Raw genomic sequence first — 22,714 nt, forward strand, 5'->3', positions numbered from 1 at the left:
GTGAAGATCCTCCAGAATCAATATGCACCAGAATCCTCACAGTTTGTCATAAGTGAAATCGAATCTTCAACTTCAGCAGGAGGAAAAGCTCCACTTCAGAGAGCAAATGATGGTTTGCTGTGAATGTTTTTTAAATGTCATGAGAATATTTAAATTATCAGGTTTTAAAAAAAATCTTCAAATAAAATCTAAATTTTAGGCAAAAAAATACCTGAGAGGTATTGTTCATTAATAAATTATGTTATGTATAATATAATAATGATATTAATTATACTGTTCATTAATGAACAGTTACCGTTCCACATGTAATGATTTATTTTAATTTTATTTTTAGTTTAAAATAATATTCAACTTGTTTAAGCAAGTATATCCACCCAGTGTTTATCAAAATATTCAATATTTATTGTTGGTATATTTGGCTTTTCTTGTGTGGAAACAACATGTGCAAAATGATGAGGGTATAAAATGCAGTAATAGCAAATCATTACTATGGTGATAAGCATTTATTTCTTTGGCAGTATGAAGAGCTTACACTGGTATGATATGGCAAAATGATTCGGGTCACTGTTTCCTTACAATTGTAATAACATGCAGAGCTTTTCCCATGATAATTACTTTATGTTATTGCACAATAAACAAGGAATACAACATTCATCCCAACTAAGACTGGTATAGATTTAATTTATTTCTTCTTAAATTTTATTCTTCTCCCTGAAAAGTGTATTTGTTATTTCAACAATGTGATAATTTTGACACCATCCTCTGGTACTCAGGCTTAGTGGCACTCAACCTTTAATACATGGAGAGCCACTTCATTGTCAATTGACATCACAAAGAACCAGAAAAATCACAGTCTGATGTCCTGACATTTTGCACTGTAACACTTGCATTGTGGTGCATTAATACACAATGTTGCATTTAAACAACTCAAGGTCAACATGCAATGATGCAACATCAGCAGTAATATTTCCCCCTTCCTCTTCGCTGTCCTTTGACTGCAGAGATAGTTTCCTTAATGGCAACCTCAAATTCAATTAGGTAGACATCTGAGCTCTCCACAACACTCCACAAAAACTACAGTCAGTATAGAAACTCCAGCATTCCAAAAACTGCAGCCTTTGGTGCAATAAAAAAAAACCTAATAGTTTACACAATGTAACCAGGTCCCAAAAAACCCAACCCCCAATGCAAAGAGACAAGCACTTAAAAATACTCACAAGGATCTCAGTGCTGATGAAATATTGCCAGTCTGTGTAATACCTCTGAGACTGATTCTCTATTCTGTATGCAGCTTTGACACTGAGTTACTCCACTGAGTTTGGTACGATAATGTAGAACCAGAGTAACAGAGTGGAATCAGGCTCTGTCTCCATCAAGCTGCCTTTAGCTAATTACGCCTCTATCCTCCCTGTGCTTCTTTATTAGAAAACCTAAACTCAACTCAAAAGCCAGCATTTGGTCCCAGTGGCTCTTCCCACCTCCTCCTCCATTATACAGAGCCCTCACTCCTCCAACCTGTCTGCTAATGTTTTCCTTCCCATCCCAGATGCCTCCCCTCAAGCACACCCTCACACCCCAAAGGAAGAAGGTTAAAGGCACAGACCACCTTAAAAGTGCTGTCATCGTGAGATTTTGCCCTAATCCTCTTCTCCCACGGATGTTCATATTTTTGAAAGCCTTTATTTGTTAACTCCACATCTATTCCTTTTTGTTGTTGAGTTTTTAACTCAAATGTACTCCTTTAATTTTAGATCTGGCTTGCTCTTAAATGACCCCCTGCTCTCCCTTCTGGATTATGGGCTTGATCCAATTTAATTGGGAAGCTATAAATTTGCCTGAACTCTTATTCTGTTTGTAACTGCTATTGGTACAACATTTTCATGAAACCTCAAAGAGTAAATTTTATTATTATTAAAATTCTGCCAACACACATGTTGATACTAGGCAAGAAAAAAAAAAGAATATTCCTCTAATATATCTTTTCCCTCAAGCTAATAAGGAATTTGGGGCTAATCTTTAAGGGGAAAGAGACACTGTTACTATGTATGGAGGGGGATAAGGTTAGGGTGACCAGATGTCCTGATAAAATCGGGACCGTCCCGATATTTAGGTGTTTGTCCCGCGTCCCAACCGATCTTTGGTCAGGACACAATTTGTCCTGAGATTTCGTTCCGCCAGCAGCACTCACCTTATTTATTGCTGCTCCGCCAGCAGCACTCACCTTCCCCACCCCCACCCCCACCACCCCCACCACTCGCTGCTCCACCGGCAGCACTCACCTTTTGTTTTTTTTTGCTCTGCTGGTGGCCCCCCCCCATGTGTCCTGATATTTTCTCCCTCTCATCTGGTCACCCTAGATGAGGTGTGAATGCTAAGCTACCTGGTCTTCCTGGGTGAGGGAGGGAGGAAGGGCTGCCAGGACCTTGTGCTTGTGTGTGGGTCTTTTGTAACAACATTTTAGGAATCTAGGTCCTTACAGGTCTATGCAGCTATGGGAGGACCTATGCCATCGTTTGTAAGAGCAAGGGCTTCTCCTGGTGTCCTTGCACCAACTTTGCCACCCCGCCCTAGCACTGTTTTATAGTATGCTGCACACTGATTGGTTTGTTGGCTGACATTCTACCCAGAGCTAGCTGCATTTCAGTGATAGTGAATTCTCCACTTTATACTGCACTTGAGGATTTTTCCAGCTGTATTTTATTTAAAACAATAGTTTTGTGTTTTTTATGTCAAATTAACCTATAAACAAAAGCATATTTGTGGGGGAGGGGTTATTGCCCATCAATTATTTTATTCTTCCTTTGTGTGTCACTTTTACTTCTCTTTAATCCCTTCTGTCTAGCTGCCAGACAACACTTCACATTTATAAGGTGCTTTACATCTTTAAATTGCTATGCAAACATACATACATCCCGCCTTCATTCCTTCCCACAACATCTCTGTGTATTTTTGTAAAATAGGGCATTTTTCCTGGGTGGTCGGGTCACCATTATTTCAGATGCTGATATCAATACCTTTTCACAGATCAGTTATTTTGAGGTTCAATAAAAGAACAGTACAGCCTGCACCTTTTTGCCTATCAGGTTTATACCATAAACCAAATTCAAATTAGTGACAAGGTACCAATTTTTAACAGTGCGGAAGATTAATCACTGGAACAAACTACCAAGGGAAGTGATGCATTCTCCATCTCTTGATGTCTTTAAAACAAGACTAATGTCCTTATGAAAGAGATTCTTTAGCCAACCACAAGTTATGGTTTAGTCATACTCTAGTTATTGGACTTGGTACATGGGTAACTGGATGAAATGTAATGGCTTGTGATATACAAGAGGTCAGCCTAGATGGTCTAATGATCCCTTCTGCATTTAAACTATGGATATTTCTGTCAAGTTTGAAGGGAAAAAATAGAAAACATTTTAAGGGTTGACTTGAATATTTTACCTTCTCCATGCTTGCATCCCAAAATTTAATTGGTCACTTTATTTTCTTTTGTACTTACCATATATTTCCTAGATGTTCAGTCTGTTAGATCACTTGGCCATCAACATCATAGTTCCATGAAAGAAAAAAAAGAGCACTGGAAAAAGAAAAGAAAAACTCTACACTAAAGGAAACCCAAGTTCACTTAGTTCTTTTTATTACATTTCTTTTCTTATTTATGCTCTATTCTTAATATAGTAATATTCTATAGATCTTTTTCTGTGTCAGAGCATTCAATAAATGCAGTATATTCTTATATTTTAGGTGCATGGCATCAATAAACTATGCAGCATATTTAACCTTCTGACTTCTAACTAATGTTTGCAAATGACTGTCTAGCATTTCACTGAACAGGTGAGAAATACAAACTGATATGCAAGTAATGCAGGAATCTGACATTCCAATTTAGATTTTGAGACTAAAACTATGGACCAAACATGTGAAAGAAGCTATTATAGCGAATTAAAATAATCCAGGTAAGATTACCAACATTTTAAACTGTACAGCTGAAACCAGTTGTATTTTAATACCAGTTGTGTGTAGGTTTTGCTCCAGACCCTCGGTTTTTCATTCATGTAAAGATAATACAAGTAGATATATTTCCCCATTATTTTTTTTTACCAATTTCAATTTTTAAATGCTGAAATCTAATAAGATCATCTTCTCAACTCTGTTGGTATCAATAATTATATCTATTGTAGCAATGTCTGGGTTTAAGTTTCTACTTTGTCAAATACTACAGCTCAACTGCACACAGCTCTCCACATTATAAACATGTAGAGTTTTCATTATAAAGCAATATTCTGCTGTAGTGTCTCAGAATAGCAAAGTAATATTTAAGGGCCATACCCTTCCCCCAAAATATGCATGAAATTGCCATTGACATCAGCTGGAATTCAGTGTGCAGTATGGAGCCATATGAAGTTAACAGTTTCATTGTTTCTCATAAACAATGTTCTCTGTGAGGGTCAAATCCTGCCATTCTTATTCATGCAGAACTCCCATTGGCTGGGTAAGAGCTACAGGAGTTTACAGACTTACTGAGGTCTACACCATTCAAAGTTGGATTACTTTAAAACAAATTCAATCTTAGACTTTACATTAAAATTGAAGATGCCGTTATTTAAATAAAACATTAAAATGTTATGGTATTGTGCTGTGGTCCCTTATTCTTTTATACTGTTTTTATTAAAGACAGAGAAATATGAACCTAACCATATCCTTTCACTTAAAGCTAAAAAAATCTGGATTCTTTCTCTATCAGCAAATAAAGATAAGAGCAGCATGCTGAAAATGCCAATTTTACTGCATGTTTTCAGAGGTGATAATACATTTTCCACAGCAAATTCTCAAACCAAAAGAATCAATAGTAATGTAGCTTGCTTTTTCAAGGCAAAAAATATAAATTCTTTGAAAAATATTTATTACTAAGCCTGCTATGGTAATACTTGAAACTACACCACACCATTCACAACACTAACACATTTTAATTACTGCACAGTGAGAAATGAATATAAGTAGTTTACTATTGCTGTGAAAGAGCTTTGAGAAATAACATACTTGCTACTCAAAAATGCACATGAAAATGCTGAACACAAGTTGGGTAAAATGAAACAAGTATGCTTTTGTACCTATGTGGAGCTTCATATTCACCCATGAATTCCACTCGAAGGATGGAACCTAAAACTGATTGAATTCATGACATTTACAAACAAAAGCAGCTGGCTATAAGAAGTCCCTTAAAACTAATCAATTTTCCAATACATTTTATTATGGTTGTCAAGAAACCATTGATGCAGGTTTGTAGCAAGTAGATATATATATATAAAAAAAAGAAAAAAGAAAAAACCCACGATGGTAGATTCATAATCTATGCGTATTTGAAAGTCTGACCATTTCCCTTGATTAAAATAGGCATACTTCATTATGAGTATTAAGCATTGCTTTATGAGTTATGTAAAGTTTGTGATTTTTCATTTATGCTTTAGAATCTTAACCACATTGTCTCACTTATGTATAATCCATCAACCCAGGTGACAAATAGTCTTCTATATTTACACTCTAGGAATATACAAGGAGCATACTGTATTAGCAGCTGAAACTACAAACGCCACTGTCAATCAAACCAGCTGGCATAAGACCATATTTCTTGTCACCAAGAGGCTTAAAGCAAAGAATCTGTGCCTAATTCTCTTAAACCTTGCAGGTCAAAAGGTTTTAAAATTATTTTTGACACCATTTCTTTGCTTTGTCAACAGGCCTGAGTACTTTTTAGCATGTAAAGGATATCAAAAAGCTGCTCATTGGAACAATCTAATATTAGCAATTTATGGGTTTTAAGTATTCTATCCACTGTAATGCAGTTGGTATTGCTGCATACCATTTGGTAATAAAAGGCCATAACTTTTTATTACTACAACATCTCCACAGCTATAACCAGAACTCCGGAAGCCAGTCCTTACTGAGCCAAAGCTACCTCCTGTGGTAAATTTGCACCACACTGCCCTGCCAGGCCATCTTGTAGACCTTCCTGTGTTTCCTCCCACCTCATAGGTGCTGGAATTAGGGGAGCAGGGGGCGCTGCAGCACCCCCTGGCTTGAAGTGGTTTCCATTATATACAGTTTGGTTCAATGGCTCTCAGCATCCCTACTATAAAAATTGTTCCAGCACCCCTGCCCCATTTTGGCTTTTAAGGTCCCCTCAACAGGCTTCAAACCACCAAAAGCCCTTCCCCTGCATGACTGGGTAACACATGCCCTATCTGCGGTGGAAATTGCAGTACTAAACACCTCTGAAAACCAGGCCACTTTTACTGAGAAGCCTAACTGTAGGCATCCATGTTTGAAAGTTTTGGTCATTGTTATTAATATTTGTATTGCAGTAGCACCCAGATGCCCTGACCAGAAGCAGGGCCCCACTCTGCTAGGAAGTTAGAGGAAGACTCTGTCCCTCCCCAACAGAGCTAACAGTTGAAATGGGGAGGAGACAGCATGATGCAGGCAAAGAAAGAGAAGGGGTGAGAGAGAAGAGGAAAAGAAACTGAAAAAGTTGGAGGAAAAGACCAGAGCGTGAAGCAAAGACCACAGAAAGAAGAACAAAAGTAAGTGAAATACACTATAGTTATATATTTAAAAGATCATCAGAAAAAGGTTTAATTCCCAATTGTTGCACTCATACTCCAAATAAAAGCGAGGAAGCATTATCATGCAGCTAACTCACAGAAGTCAGGCCTGGAGTCTATTTCCAGCTCTGCAACAGACTCATTAATTTCCTTCAGCTCTAAAATGGGGGATAATATCTACCTAACAGGGCTGTTTGAGATTTAATTCATTCATATTCAGTGTTAGGTACTTTGAGATCTCTAATGGACGGGGCCGCAGACATGCAAAACACAGCATAATATATGAAATCACAAACAGAGGCCGATATTCTGGCACCATTGAAGTCAGTGGGACTTTTGCCATTGACTTCAATGGAGCTAGGATTTCAGACATGGCCTTTAATACTGAGGAAGGGGTGGGGTGAATCCCCTTTATCCACTGGAATTTACCCTCCTATGGAAACTACAATGCCATCCTGCCAAGAATGACATTCTCACCTGCTCTGTAAAACACTTTGACAGAGCACAGGCTTTTTGCCATTTTGTTTCACTAGATTTCCCCAAACAACAAGCATTTTAAATTTTTTTAATGGGGATGGTACCTCCAGACTCTCCACTTACAAGTTTCTTCTCCTATTTGGGATGGATCACTTGATAAATTGCCCTGTTCTGTTCATTTCCTCTGAACATCTGGTACTAGCCACTGTTGGAAGACAGGATACTGGGCTAGATGGACCATTAGTCTGCCCCAGTATGGCATTCTTTTGTGTGCAGATTGCACAAGATCACAAGCCAGGATGATAGCTATGACTAATGCAGCTCCCAGCAGTGCCCCAGGATTGGATTTTGGCCCCCATCCAAAAGTTAGTGAGTACCACTGGCTTAGACTGTATTTGATGGAATATTATCATAAGGTTATATCTATTTCCCTACCCATACTGTCTAGTGTTGTCTGCTTTTTATTTTGGTTAAGGACAAGAATACTGTGTTCAGCAACCCAAACCAAAAGTTCCTGATTAAAACAGCATATTCCATCACAACATATGCACAGGGACATAAATATGTAAATAAACATGGATTTGATAAAGATAGTCTTTTGTGTATTTCTATTCATGACAATGAACTACAAACCGTATTCATTGCAAAAGTCATAGGAGTGAACTGACATGACTTGGCCTTCCTTAACTTTACCCTAGTTAGCTCTTGCATTGGGAATACAATTATTTTAATACTGTTAGAGTCTGAATTCCTTTGACCCACTTCTTTTTTAATAGATTGATTTGTTGCAGTAAAACACAGACCACTGCATGAAGAGGAACTTCTTAGGCCTCACCATATGAGATAGGATGGTGTTAGATAAAGATGGGCCTGAACCAAATCCCTGGATCTAAGCAGCCCTGAACTTTGCAAATTTTGCAGCTTGGACCCATCTGCCAATATGGTATAAGGATAACTACTGACCCATCTCAACACCTTGCCGTCTGAGAAAAATGAATGAGGGGGTGAGGAAAGGAGAAAAACATCTCCCAAAGGGTGGGGTGGGAGGACAAAGAAGGGTAAGGGAGCGAGCGATCCCCCAATAATTACCCCACAAACAAGATCCCAAATGTTGTGAAAATGGGGACAGAGACCCTCAGTGGGAAGAGACACTGATATCCCCAGACTTGGTGAAAAGAGAACAGGAGAGGTAGAGATGGTGAGGGTGGGGAGCATTACATTATGTTGAAGCTGCAGCTTCAACAAGGCAGAGCTGAAATCTCTGGTGCACAAAAATATGCATATGCTTGCCTGGTATCTACCACATTATTAGGGATAATGGATTTGGAAATCCAATTCAGATCAGATAATTTCTGACAAATCTGAGGCTTATCCAATTTTTTTTCTAAAGCCACTGAAGTGTCCATTTTCTTCTCCGTTTCTCATCCTTCTCCGAACCAAACTAGAATTTCTCTTCCTCCTGATTTCATTCTTCTATTCAAGTGAGCCTTATCTCCCTTTCTCTGAAACTCGAAAGATCACCTGAACACTTTACTCTCTCTCTCTCCTCCACCACCTTTAGTAATGTGACAGAATGATTGTGAATGCACAGGAAATTGGGTTCTAATGTGTTCCTCTCATCATCATCATCACCACCACCAGATGACACTAAGATAGTTCTGCTTTAATAGAAGTAGCCTTTTGTAATGATTTATTGCTATTCTGTTTATGAGCCTACCGTTCTGAACAGAGAATTAAGCCAATCTAATCTAAAAGGATAACTGAACTAGAGAACATTTTCTATGCCATTTGGACGAAGGAGAAACAACATGAACCAAAAAAGAGGACAATTAAGAAGACAATGAGAATCATGCAGTTGACAATCCCTTTATTTAAGAGGGGAAGAGTGTTCAGGGCTGAGATTAAACTGAGGAAACTCCTAAACTGTTTGGAATTTGAAGAAGCAGGATTGTGTAGTGACCTGATTTGGATTCAGGGAATTAAGAGTTCCTCCTTTCTTCAGGTTCATACTACAATGGAATACATATCAGGGAAGGGAGTTTAATGTATCTGGTACATTCCAACAAAGAATATGTTGATGTGGAACTTCTAATTCTTGTTAGAGCAGGAGTGTAAGATGCATCATTCCTTGGGAACATTTGCCTTTGCTAACTAAGGATACCAAAAAGTCTTAAGCTTAAGAGAAACAGGTTACATATTGGTAACAGTAGGTTGCCATAATCATCATTCTGATCCAACACTTTCTTTGCAGGGCTCTAACTAAATATTCTTTTAAAGTCTAAGGCACTTAGCAGCTTGATGAGGCCCGAGCTATTTCAAAATGCACAGCTGCCCTTTCCCCCAGAGAAGTAGCTCCAAAACTCTCAAAGATTTGAAGGTAGCAGGCAGCACAGCAAGATTACCAGACTTGCTTAGACTCTGAGATGGATTCCAGCATAGATCGGATGTATGCTATAAGGCAGGCCTGAGAGTGGGCATTCATCCAAGCCTTTTGATTTCTGATTCATTCTGATGTTTGGTCTGAGGTTTAGACTTTTTCTTATATTTCAGAATTGATTCCTCCAGCCCCTTAAATTACCCTGGGAAAAATGTGGGATTAAATTAATGCTAGATGTTAGGATATAAAAGGCAATGAAAACAGAGTGTATTTTATACCAGGCCTGAAAAGTGGTGGAAATCTGGAGTCACAGAAGTCAGAGATATATAAGATCTATTATCTTAGATAATCTAGGTCAGTGTGTCTCAAGTGATGGGGTGGGTCACTAGGTACTAGGTTGCACACCACTGACTGAGAAATAAAGTTACCCAGAGTCCTTCAGGGCACAGAGCAGTACAGCTAGGAGTGGAAAAACACCCCAAACTCTCACTTATGCCCTGGCACATTCCCCCCAGCCTGCAACATCCCACTCCAAAGAACAGTCACAGTTTCTTGCTATGACCCAGGATTGTAGAATTTGAGTCTTGGGGGGGGAGTCTCAACATATAGCCCACAGCTGGCTTTAGGGTCGGGGTTGGGAGCGGGGGTTGAGAACCACTGAACTCCACTCCTCAATAGAAGATGGACTTTAGATTTTGGAAAAAGATTCCTGACAGCACTGGAAAGATTAAAGCACTGATGATAAAAAATAAGTTTCAGAGATGGAGAACGGTCTGTCAAAAGAATTGCCATATCTGTGTATCTAATCTGCTTTTTGCTCAACTGTTTGACCAATTGTTGATCCATTTTCACATGCACTTTAGACTCTTGTTAGCATAATCATAAATAAGAGTGTGGTGCCAAAACATTTATTTCCATAGTGAAAGAAACATTAATTGTTGCAAAAATCATCAGTTCTGTTGATGTTTACATTGTGAATAGCTGAGTTGTGGTAGAATCACTGATCATTTTTGTTATGAAAAACATTGACAGGACATTTGTATTTTGAAAGCATTTGAATTCCTCCATCTATCATTTTTAGTGTATTTGTGGTCTTTCCCTAAAGCACACTGTGTGTGTTTGCTATGAATGTGTGTGTGTAGCTTAATCACTCCTGTCAGCCAGATCATGTGCTGCGAATAAGGTTGTCTCATTAGTTTTTATTCAGGGATGATCCTCTGTGTCCATAAAGGGCGCCCTTATCTCCCCAATTCAGTCCCACCAACCTCAGAACCCTGTATCATTAACCAAATTCCTCCCAGCCAAGGACTCTAGGGAACTCCTTTTGAAGCCAATTAACACAGGTTCTTAATCATCTGGAGGTGTTGTCACTGATAAGTGTTATAAAACACTCTCTCCACTCCTTCCTCTGAAGCCTTCCCTAAAACCTGCCTGAATGTATCATCCTTAAAGCACTCCCAACTGCTGCTGCCTCAGGAGTATTTTTAAAATTACAGCAAGAGGTGCCTATGACAAATATTTAAAATCCAATAAGTCAATATCAGACAAACCCATACCATACGATATTAGATGACCACACACACACCAAATTTCCTACTTTCCTCATACATAATCCTAATATTTGCTTCTTCAATAGTTCTCCTAAAAGGGCAAAAGCCTCTGACTAGAATTAGAACCAGTCTTGCACATGGCAAAGAAAGTTACTTTCATACCGATAATCAGTGCCTGAAAAAGTCTGCAACTATGCTTTGCTGCAATATAGGGTGACCAGACACCCTATATTAAAGGGACAGTCCCATATTTAAGCCCTCCTGCAACTGTCCCGACTTTTTCTTAAAAATGGGCAAGTTATCTGGTATTTTCTGTCTCCCCCATCAGTACTGGTGGGTCCACCCCTGCTGCTGGCTGGATCCCTGCTCACCAGCCACCCGCCCTCCAGCAGTGAGTGAGAGGGTCCAATGGCCAACAATGGGGGTGGGTGTGCAAGGTGAAGATGTAACATGCAAGGCTGGCCAATTCCCTGCTGGTCCATCAGCACAACCCATGTGTCCCCTCCCCACAACATGTTGCCTCGGGAAGATGTGGCACCGGGTACCAAAAGAGGTGGGTCAGTCCCGGGGGCCCAACCAGGCATGGAGGGCAGAGAGCACTGGGCAGTGAGGGTTGGGTCAGTTGGTCACCCGCCCTGTGTGAGAGAGGTGTACGAGTGTGTGTGCGTGTGTTTCACCCCTCCCCATGTGTGGGGATGGGAGTGGGGGGGTGTCACTCCTCCCTGCGTGAACGCTAAAGCCTTAAAGATAAGACGGTAAATAAAAAGACTCCAACTACGCAGTATTTCTTTTTAACAGGGGCTTCGTCAACTTGATGTTAATTTGAATGTTTGTACTGCAGAGTTCTGATTGATTGCCATTGAACTCACTTGAATTCAAGTAATTTTACCAGGTGTTCCGTATTCAGCATAGGGAAATATGATCACTGAAAATCAGACATGGCTGTTTTATTGTCCCACATGATTTTTTCAGTCAATATATTTATTGTTTTTATAACCGGGTAAATCTTGCACCGACTATCCATGGCTGACCGAGTTTCCCTTGTCCCTCTCAAAGAATCCCAAAGTTCTCTGCTGATTGAATACAAAACGTATATAGGGATCCCACCAAACAACTGCGATGTAACCATCTTTGAGTGGAAAATGATCCATCTATGACAGCGTTTCTCAACCTTTTTGATACCAGGGACCAGCTTGACAGCTTTCTAAACTGTGTCAGGGAGATCTCAGAGACTGGCACCTGTCCACGGACCAGTAGTTGAGAAACAATGATCTAAGACACTTATTGCTGTAATAAATGCAAGCAGCTGAGAAACAAAACTATTTTATTCAAATATACCCAGACATTTTCATTTTAAAGACGTTTGACTTTTTCACCCACATAAAGCATAATTTCACCTGATTTTTTTAAAAGCTGATTAAAATAATCTGTTACTTTACATATATTGCACATATAGCTGACACACATAAAGGCCCTAACTGGGGAATTTAGCTGTGACAACTGACTGAATAGGAATCTGTGCAGAACTGCACTACCCCATGGAAGCTCAGGGAAGGATTCTACTTTGCAAAGGCACAATCCATCCAGAGCAGTCAGGTTCACAGGGAGACTATTCAGTCTGCTGCCCTCATGAGCCAGAGCAGAGAGGAGAAGAGCTATGACCTCACCACCTCCTCCTCATGGTTTATGGGGCATAGGGACTACCATTCTAAGAAGAGACTTGTGTGGGCAACACAGAAGAGAGTCATCTAAGTTATGCACCCTTGTCCCCATATACTCACATAAGAGCCTGTCACAGTCTGACCCATGTGATCCCACGTACATATGTGGTTATTCACTTAATGTACCATTTGACTTATGCACATGTAATGTAACATATTACACTATGTATGAAATATATAGTGCACAGTAAGGGACAGATTCAGATCACAGTTATACAATTGCCACAGTTTTGTATGGTATCATAATGTCATTCGAGAGGGAGGAGTGATTTTTCTACTGCTATAGTTATACTGGTACTACCCTCACTGTGGATGCAGCTCAGGGCGCCTCATATTGATATAACTTATTCCCCTTTCTGTACCATAATAAGCCATAGAGCTATAAAGCATATTGCTGCTGGTGCATTATATGATCAAGACAAGGAATTGCTGTTCCCATATTTGAAATCCACATTCAAATACATCATCAGCCAAAACCTGTCCAGAGGCCAGTTCTCAGTCACATACTTTGAATGTTCACTCCAAATTGGGCAGAGCAAGCGCATTCAGAACATAGTGGTTCTCCACATCTGTTCCCTCATCTCAAACATACGACAGTGCAGGTACTTTCCTGCTTTCATGTCTGTGTGCTTTAGAAGGGTCATTTATGACCAGAGTGTCCAACTTGTTAACAACAAGGATTAGTCCAATTTTCTTTATAAGCTTATGTTAACGTTATGCCTAGCCCAGAGTTCTCTACAGTCTCACCCATTATAGATAGCCATGGAAGCAGTAGTAGAAGCAGCTTTTATATCACCCAACAAAATTCTTTAACATCCTATCTGTTTGATGTGCAATTGATGAATTTGTGGGGTAGGGGGAAGAGAGAAGCTAAAATTCTATGTTAGAAAAGGTCTGAGAAATAGCAAAAATGAAGGGAGGAGAGAGGGAGAATGAAAGCAGCCTGGAAAATAGACACCCAATTTCCATTATCTGTACAAATGGCAGAATACGAGAGAAGGTCTGATAAACTGACATCCCTTTTATGGAAGGGTAGTAAATGAAGTTCAGCAGGGACTTGAATTTACTATAATATGCCACTTTACAGTTCGTTGACATTATAGACAGGCTCAAGCCACAATACTTGTATCCTGATCTAAACTACCTTCAAGTCAAAGTGTTCAGATGCAGGATTTTGATTCAGAAACCATCTTAAATTGTAAACTCTTTGGAGCAGGGACCATCTTTTTGTTATGTATATGTACTGTGTGTACATAGCACAATGGAGTCTTGATTTTTCACTGGCCCTTTTAAGTGCTACTGAAATACAAATCATAATTAATTATCTCTTGTAACAGTGTAATTTACCAGACATTATCGGAGTCATTCAATCCATGTACAGCAATCCATCCAGGGCCTCCCAGAGGATACAGAGGGCCTGGGGTCTTCGGCGGCGGGAGACCCCCGCTTCGGCAGTAATTCGGTGGCGGGGGATCCTTCCACTCCGGGACCCAACGCCGAAGTGCCCCGAAGACCCGCGGTGGGGGCCCCCCGCCGCCGAATTACCGCCAAAGACCTGGCTGCACTTCGGCGGCGGGTCCCGCTCCGGCGGTAATTTGCCGGCGGGGGGTCCTTCCACCCCAGAGTGGAAGGACCCCCTGCCACCAAAGACCCGGAGCAGAAGAAGCTCCAGGGGCCCAGGCCCCGCGAGAGTTTTCCGGGCCCCCTGGAATGAGTGAAGGACCCCGCTCCGCGGGCCCCAAAAAACTTTTGTGGGGGCCCCTGTGGGGCCCGGGGCCTCGGGCAAATTGCCCCACTTGCCCCCCCCCACCCCCGGGGCAGCCCTGAATCTATCTCCCACTTACATCAAATGATAGTTGCTAAACCCAAAGATTCACAGCCTCTAACCACAGAAACCAAGAACTTCGAGAACATTCTTATTTGCTCAAGCCCTTTAAATTCCTAGGCAATTTAGTAGAGCCAAGCAAAATGTTTTGGGGTGAAAGATTTTTTTTTTCTGTCAGAAAAGGCAGTTTCAGGTTGACTGAAACATTTCACAAATTTGGCAAAATATTTCAGCTGAAAGAAAAAAAGAAAAGATTTCTGAAGCATCAGAATGAACCATTTAGACATTTCCAAAATGTTTTGATTTTTCAGGCTAGACTCACAAGAGGATTTGGGTGCCATTCACAAGATAATGGTGACTGTACCCAATAACCTTTAGCCCAGTGGTTGGGACACTGAGATGAGATGTACCCTAACCACTTCAAAACCCCACTCTGGAGCAGGGACTTTAAGTCAGGTCTTCCACATCCCAGGTGAGTCCGTACTCCCCAGACCATTGAGAGCCCTCCAATCCAGACTACTCTGTCTCCTCTGTTTAGTTTATGCAAAATGGAATAACTAACTATTCATTGGAGTAAAGAGTGGATCCTTGGTGCCCTCCAGGAAAGTGTCCTTACCACTGGGCAACAGAGTCACACTCATTCTCTCCCTTTCTAGCCCAGCTTTGTACAAAGTGGAACATGGGAGATTGAGAACCCCTCCCTAAAGGATATCCTGTAGTCTGATAGGTAGGGCACTCACCTGGGAGGCGGGAAAAACACCTTCAAATCCTCTCCCTGGAGCTAGGACCTGGCCCCAAGTCTGTCACATCCCTAACCCCTGAGCTGAAGGCTGTAAGGGGGCACATCGCCACTTTCTCCTTCTCTTTTTTGTGAACTTAGCCCCTCATTTTCTTTTTGTTTTAAAATGTTCAAACAAAAATGTTTCATTTGACCAGAAATAAAACTCCGTCTTCTGATTTGCCAAAAATTTAGAAAATTCTCAGTTTTGGCTGAACCAAAAAAAAAAGAGTTTGTTGTTGGGTTCTTTTGGAGGAGGTTGTTTTGATTTTTAAATTAACAGCAAAGTGAAAAATCAATTATTCACACAGCATCTTTCAGAGAGACAGACACTATGGGTGCATGTGTTCACAATTGAGAAGTACACATACATATAAATAGTACTCTTAAGATGCTAGGGCATGAAAAATAAATTTGCAGGTGTTTGCACATGTCAAGCTATGCACACACAGAAAAGAAGCTATGTTGCAAATCAGGTCTTCATGTGATGTAAGTTGGGAAGAATTGAGAAACAAGTTTATTTCCTCTGGGCGTGTGTGTGTATGTTCATTCCTGCAGTTCTTATATTGGGGTTAAATTGATGTTACATTTTAAAACCCTCAACAAAACAGAATCAAAAGAGGACTGTGAGCAACTTCCAAAAGACTTTAAACAAGCAAGGTGAATGGGCAACCCGATGACAAATAAAGTTCAGTTTTTATAGATGTAAAGTAATATTCACTGGATGGAAAAATTAAATTACCCCTACTCCTTACAAAGTTCTAAATAAATTGTACCAACTGAGGAAAGGGACCCGGACATCATTAGTCTTTAAACCATGATTTGAGGACTTCAGTAAGGTTTGAGGTTAGGGGTCTATTTCAGGAGCAGGTGAGGTTTTGTAGCCTTCAGGAGGTCAGACTAGATTATCACAATGGTCCCTGCTGACCTTAAAGTCTATGAGTCTATAATGCATAGATTTCCTGTGCTGGTGAGTTCCACAGGATGCCATTGAGACCAAGGCTTTAGAAAGATTCAGAGGAGGATTAGACATTTACATAGATAAAGAATATCAAAAGTTATCATAATTTATTATTAGTTTTGGAAGGGATATTGAACCTCATGCTTCAGGAGTCAATCTAATCTCTAACTACTAGAGACCAGGAGGAGACCTTCATAGGAGACACATCTGCCTACTTTAGTGTTCTTGCCCCTTCCCCTGAGGCATCTGGAAAGGGTCACTGTTAGAGATGGGGTACTGGACTAGCTAGACATCAGGTCTGATCCACTGTGGCAATTATATGGTCCTAAATATATTCCCTAAACTTTTTACCTTATTTTCAACTGGTCGCCTTGAACTGTGTGGCTACTGCCACTTTCCTGTGTCCACCAAGTATATGTAGGTCCTTGTTTTATTATGTAAATGATGCTACTGGATTTTTTTACATCTTTTTCCCCTTGTTTCATAGATGATGAAGTAGAGAAATTAATAATATTTTCATTTCATCCTGCACCTATGGTCTGTTGCATTTGGGGAATTTAAAGGAGTATTAAATAGCCTAATGTTGATCTGTTCTTGAAATTACTCTATTAAATCTATACATAGAGGCAGATCCTTAATTGATGTAAATTGGCATAGCTCCATGGAGTTGGATCTGGCCCATAAGGATGAGTGGGATGTTTCCTACTCTGCCCTGAACAATTTCAACCCTAAAGAAGTGGATGGCAGCAGTGTAAACTATTACAATAACCCTCTTAGGAACCACTTTGCTACATATGGATTCTACTACCAAGGAGTCACTTGGGACAATATATAGTAATGTTTGTGGTGTGAATCCCTTGGCTTCTTATAATACTGGTATTTGCATATGATAGTACTGCATTGCCAAGCTTGGCGTATTAGTATGTGCCCTTCATTCAATGACTTCAATATTCCCAGTGTCTTCATATTTTAGTTACCACTCCAAAACAGCAACTTTTTTTAATTATTTTGTTTATATGGAGTAACATTTCAGTTACACTGATTGATGGTTGCTCAGTTGAACACTGCAGAAAACAGCTATTCACATCAATGCTAATTCATTAGCATTTAATGGAAATGTCATGCCAGTCAAATAAAAGTTGTGTCTTAAAAAGGGTTATTTTTGTTATTAGTTGAAAAGGTTTAACTAGGATCAGCATGACAATTCTGCTATATACTGACGTTGCTCTTGTTTTCCTTATAAATATGTTTCCTCATGCTTTGTGGATACTACTGCAGTGTTTGCACATTTCTTTTTCAGCCAGGTTTGATTTTTGCACCCACAAAATGAACTTCCAGTACAAATATTAATACTATTGCTTCTAACTAATATAATATTGCTATCAGCCTTTGCAGTCAGGCACTTACAGGTTCAAGTACTCAGCTTTGTACCCACAACTGAATTGAGGATGCAAATTTTGAGGGCACAAGTTGCATCCATAAAGTGAAGCACCATTTAAAAATGTACCCCATGTTGTGGAAAGAGAATCCCTTATATCCCACAATCCTACCACATGTCCCAAGCCACTGTAATATACAGAACTACAACAGGATAGCAAAGTCTATGACATACATCAAAAGGGATATACAAATGTCCTTCACAGGATTTACATTGTATATATTAAGAAGCTATGAGGATTTAACAAAATTGCTGTACTGACAACCTTAAAGCCAACTGCATATGTACTGACATTATATATGGTATGGCAAGATACCACCACAGCGAGGTTAGTTACAGAACATGCATGCCAGTGTTTTGAATAAGACATTATAAAATATGATTTATATTTACTTTTGTTGTGTATTTTACTAGGGAATAAATAACATGTCACATTTTGTTTATTCTTTTTGGCCTTCCCAGCCAAACATGCCTTTAGTCTGCAAACATTTAACATTTTTAACATCAGCATTTCACCACAGACAACATCTGAAGGTTATCCTCTTCCCTTTTCTCTAATAAATTATATAACTCAAAGCCTGATCAAAGCACTCTCTCAACTTGAACAATGTAAAGAAAGAAAATTTTAAACTGAAGTCATTTAAAATTCCTCAGTAGTGAAATGGGTTTTTCTTTCTTTTTTTTTTTAAACAGACAAAACCAAATCTTCTTTAAAGTTGCAATTAATTCTTAGTTGGGGGAGAGGGGAGAACCCATATGGAATGAAATTCTCTTGAAAAATCATGTGTTTGCATTCCAGCTGTATGATTATTCTTACCACACCAGAAACTTCTTAATTGCAATCTGCATTGCAGTGCTGAAACAGATGTAAATAAGTGCTTTTTGTAGCTATCATACTTTCGCAATAGACTACTTTGCTGTGAGCGTATGGTCAAATTAAAAAGGAAGGCTTTGAGCACCTACAGGTTAAATTGTGTTCATTACTTCCTGTTGAACATGTACAATTTGTTCAAGTTCAGTGAAAGATGGAGGTAGGATTTTCAAAAGGACTCAACACTGCCCTAATTTTGCTCCTATTGTGGTCGATGGTAAAAACAAGCACTTTTGAAAATCCCACCCTAAGTGACAGACATCTGATATAAAATGGTTCAAAGAAAAGAAATGCAAAACATGCCAACGCAATAAAGATTTTTTTTTTAAAATAGAGACTCACTGTGTTGCGCTTTTGAGTGCAATAAATATAATTAGAGTCCTGAGAGTTTGAGAAAACCCTCCTAGGAAGCAAACTTGGTTTTAAATAGAAAAAGTCTGCCAAGATTGTAAGACCATTGAGAGTTTAAGTCACTGGAGAATTTGAAAAGTTAAAGCAGCGAGAACTAATAAAAAACAAAATTTGAGCTTGAAATAAGACCGGGGAAGCAAGTGTGGCCTCATGCCATTCGTCATGGACTTGAAGGATGAGACTTATTAAGCATAGAGAATGTAATTTATTACTGGTACTATCATGGAGAATGGTGGTGGAATTGAAGAGAAGACAGCCTAGCTGCACATATCAGTCGTATATATAATGTAAAGTAGGCTTGATAACATGATGCTCAATAGGTCTGTAAGGAATAGCTAAGATGTGACCCCATCCCATCCAGTTATGTCATATGGTATCTCATTATCCATCCTCTGGTCTGTAATTCACTAATATAAAGGCTATTCCTATTTGGATTGGTTCTGTTTTGGCATGGTTCTGTTTTAAAGTAAAAGACTGTAAAGAAAAAATAAGTAGTTCTTTTCTGGATCAACCATAAATAGACATTTATAGTACCGTAAGTTTACACAACATGATACAAAAAGTGAATTGTGCCTTGCAAGATCAAAGCCTTAATATGGATCAGCCCAAAACTAAACTAAAAAACACAAAAGCAATTGCTACCGGCCATAAGGAAGTCCATAAAAAACATTAGGTTAGGAAAGTTCAGTCAATTCAGCATCATAACTGGTATGAATATTTGATTTTTAAATCTCTTCAGGCACTGGACTAGGGCTCAGGAAATCTACCTCAGGATTCCTGTCTCTGCACAGAATTTCAGTCTGACCCTGGGCAAATCATTTAATGTCTCACTTTTGGTTGCATGCCAGGACCGTCTCTTGCTATGCATCTGTACAGTACCTAGCCCAATGGTGCCCCAATCTCCATTAGAACTTCTAGGAATTACCACAATACAAATAAATTATAATCTGAAATTGAATATCTATAATCATAATGTCAAAGCATCATTTTTGAAAGAGAGATAATGTGTGCTATGGACAATTCCATTGTTAAACAAAACAAAACTCCTTTCTTTTAAGACTGTTTAACATGTAATTAATTTAGAATACTAGCCTTTTAAAATTCCCTCAATGTTTTAGGAAGGGGGTGTCTTATAGTAACTTAACTTTATTCAGTAGAACCTTGTCTCCAACAACAAACTGGAGAAGTTGGAATGTGTCTCTCTTTCCCTTTTTTAGAGATCAGAACCACTCAGCTGTGCCTTGCTTTTTCACTCTGTCCAAAACTACTCATGTGGCAACACTCTAATAAAGGGACGTGAGAGAGTGAGGTACTGTTGGTTGAAATGAATACAATACTGTATTCCCTCTACCAAAATGAGATCTAAATATAAATGGATAGAATCACAAAGAATTCATCTTTTAATAGTTTTTCCAGTTGAATCATTTCTTGTCTGGCCTTTTATTCAGTTATCACCCTCCCACTCAGTACAGTTGGGGCTGTTAAGTGCTGCTCTGATGCCCTGGGATTCGTGTTCAAGAAGAATCCTTTTCTCAATGTGATAGATAGCCTCTCAGCTTCAACTGCCAACACACCACACTCATCACTAAGTGCCAAAGGCTACATCAACATCCCCAACAACAGCGTCTTTGAGGGAGAAAAAATCGTCATCGTGTTTATGATTAAGAACATCCAGCTGTTCCACCTGGGCACTTCATTCAGGTGGACTGAAAACTGTGTTCTGAATAAGTGATGGAAATAGGTCAGTGTAAATACCTGGCATCAGTAACAGACATGGCAAGCCCTATGTTTTATTTTAAAAACCAGCACATAATATAAGCGGCAGAAAATCCTCCAAAGATGAGATAGTTTGATTTAGATAAGCATTCAGAAGTTTGAAGCTTATCCCTAGAGATCCTTCATTATGTAAAAATTCTTCCCTTGAAGTAGCTGAACTTCATTTTGCATTTGTATCTCCTCACTGATGTGCTGATGGATAATGGCCAGTTTATTAATATGTTCAATTGCAATTAAAATCATTAACATTTTGGGCTGCTACCACTGAAGTTAGGCATGTTAATAGGGCTGTAATTCTCTCTACATCTTCAATGTTATCTTCTTTGACTTCAGCGTGTTTACACCGGAGATTAATTTGGCCCCATTTTCACCTATAGAATTTACTTGATTTGTTTGAGCTCTAAGAAAAGGGAAAAGGGGAAAAAACAGAGAAATGTATTCTGTTTTTGGAAGCAGTCTTCCAGCAATGTATGACTGCCTGGTAGTAAGGGGATATGGTTTTAATTCTAACCTGGATCAGACCCTAAATATTCTGACAAGAATCAAGCAGAATTGCCAACACATTTCTTCTCTTTCAAAATATTCCACTGACTCTGTACTGGTTAGACGGTTTAGTATATTTTTTAAATGGATTTTATGTTAAAGTAAGCTAAAGTTGAAACACTTAAAAAATGTTAAAGTTATACACAAAGCTTTAACTCCTCTCCCTGTGTGTGTTTACTGTACAATACCTCCTACAACAACATGATAACATACTGTTTTTTCATTTTACTTTCCTCTCCCCATAAAAGGTACTTTGAGTGCTATCCTTAATTGTTACACGATGCATAGATGGGATGGGTGAAATCTTGGTCACACTGAAGTCAATAGAAGTTTTGTCATTGACCTCAGTGAGGTCAGGATTTCACCCCATGGTGCTAGAGGCCACAGGAAAACCTAATACATTTACCTATAATGATATACTCACAATAATAAACCCAATGCACTAGATATATTTTTCCTACATCTTCACATACACACAAGTAGCATCTTCTGCTGTGCTGTTTTGCTCTGAGCATGCCAAACTGAGCACATGAAAGCCATTTATTTAGAAGATTCACAACAAGGATGAGATGTTATCCTGCAGAGCTAGGTAACACTTGGTGCCCATTGCTACCCTCATTAAGCCAATGGCAAATCTTCCATTACCTCACTAGGAGTAGGCCCTTACTGCACATCTTACTAACTAAAAGAGACTTGAGTTGTCTGACTTACACAGGCATAAATGGCTAAACAAGATGCAAACTGTTATTCTGATGGATTAATGTTTTACACCTGCTTTGCAAAGATACGAATGACTATACTAGGTGCCAAGCAGTGGAGAATTAGGCCCAAAAGATACAGTTGATGAGGCAAGTTAGGTGAATCTGGGTGCTGTCATCGCAGAAGAATTACTTTCTATGTGCTACTGCTGTCACCACCACTGGTGGACAGCCGCACAGTAGCCCAGGACCCAAACACACAGATCTGTGATCAATATGCTCTGTAAAATGCAGTGACTAGCACTCTTATCAGAAACTAATTTAAGTTTTAATAGGCACAGGGAACAAAATACTTTCTTGCCCATTATGTTAACTGGAATGTCTTCACGGAACATTTTGCAAATTGCAATGATAAGCTTGAAGGATTTTAGTATTTAAATCTTCCCCTGAAGTGTTTGTAACCCAAACATTTCAGCATGTTGCTAGCATGTGAGAGGATGGAATTGAAATCAGCAACAGCATAAACAAGAGTCATCTAGTTAGATTTCTCCAAGCTCAATATGTACAGAGTAATCCAATTGTATAAAAATGGGGGGAGGGGGAGTAAAATAATTTTAAATTCTCACCCTTTTTATACTCTTAGATGCTACTAACACAGGTAACAAAACAATTAATTTTAAATG

The 22,714-nt window shown here is 39.3% G+C and overlaps 1 long non-coding RNA gene across 1 annotated transcript in view; it reads right to left on the minus strand.

Annotated features, from left to right (window-relative positions):
* LOC123371463 overlaps nt 1-22,714 on the minus strand; it is a 126,964-nt gene that overhangs the window by 40,164 nt on the left and 64,086 nt on the right. Inside the window, exon 2 of the long non-coding RNA XR_006579803.1 lies at nt 3,503-3,580. This is a non-coding gene — a long non-coding RNA (uncharacterized LOC123371463). The remainder of the gene's footprint in view (nt 1-3,502; nt 3,581-22,714) is intronic.

This window comes from Mauremys mutica, chromosome 5 (genome assembly GCF_020497125.1).
Source record: "Mauremys mutica isolate MM-2020 ecotype Southern chromosome 5, ASM2049712v1, whole genome shotgun sequence".
Classification (NCBI taxonomy): domain Eukaryota; kingdom Metazoa; phylum Chordata; order Testudines; family Geoemydidae; genus Mauremys; species Mauremys mutica.